Genomic DNA, 945 nt, shown 5'->3' with positions numbered 1-945 from the left:
GTTTTTGTTTTTTTTTTTTGTGGTATACGGAGCCAAAAGGGAAATAACATTTCTCCTCAAAGTCCCTGTCACTCTGCTTTAAAGCTTTAGATGATTTTCTAAGGTCGTTTCCAATTTTCTCCCTTCTTCCGCAATGAGGATTGGGCACTTTCCCTGCTGGGAACTTTGTGTTCAGTAACTTGGAATTAATGAACTTAGTGGTCTTTTCCAACCTTAATGATTCTATGGTTTGATGACTCGGATCTGTTTTCACAGGTTGTTCTTTTCAGGCCCTTTTGCTTGAGTGTGCTCCAAGATGAACTTGGAAAAGCTTGCTTACTTGCTCAGCTCTTTCAGGACCTGGGGCTCTGATGTGTAACACCTGTTTGTTGTACTTTAACTCTTTGAAATCATGTAGTAAACAGCACAGTGGTGAGCAGTGAGCGGTACAGAGGCTGTTCACTGACAGCTTGCAGAAGTCTCTCGCTTTCTCCGTAATGTGCCCAGGGTGGTGAGGTCTGACTTAAGTATGGGGGAAGAAACTCCAGGACAGAGTTACGGAACTGAAGAGGCTGTTAAATAGGATATACGTGGTGCATTTTTCCTGAATAGCCTTTGTTCAAATGAAATTGCTGAATTGCTTTTGAGGAGAATAGTGACACTGGATTGGGATTTTTTTGGTTCTCAGCTTACTTCCTCTGTCTTATTTACACTTAAAACATTGTCCTTCCCTCCCTTTGTATATACATTCTGTGTCCTGATGCTTAAGTGGTCAGCTTATCCACACAGCACACTGCATAGTGCAAATACAGTCTCAGCTGAGACTATGCGTGTGACATTCATAGAATCGTAGAATGGCCTGGTTGAAAAGGATTACAATGATCATCTAGTTTCAATCCCCCTGCTGTGTGCAGGGTTGCCAACCACCAGACCATGCTGCCCACTTTATACAGTAAGAGGTATTAA

This window comes from Meleagris gallopavo, chromosome 5, assembly GCF_000146605.3.
Source record: "Meleagris gallopavo isolate NT-WF06-2002-E0010 breed Aviagen turkey brand Nicholas breeding stock chromosome 5, Turkey_5.1, whole genome shotgun sequence".
NCBI classification, from domain to species: domain Eukaryota; kingdom Metazoa; phylum Chordata; class Aves; order Galliformes; family Phasianidae; genus Meleagris; species Meleagris gallopavo.
Note: the sequence above shows the minus strand (reverse complement) of the source record.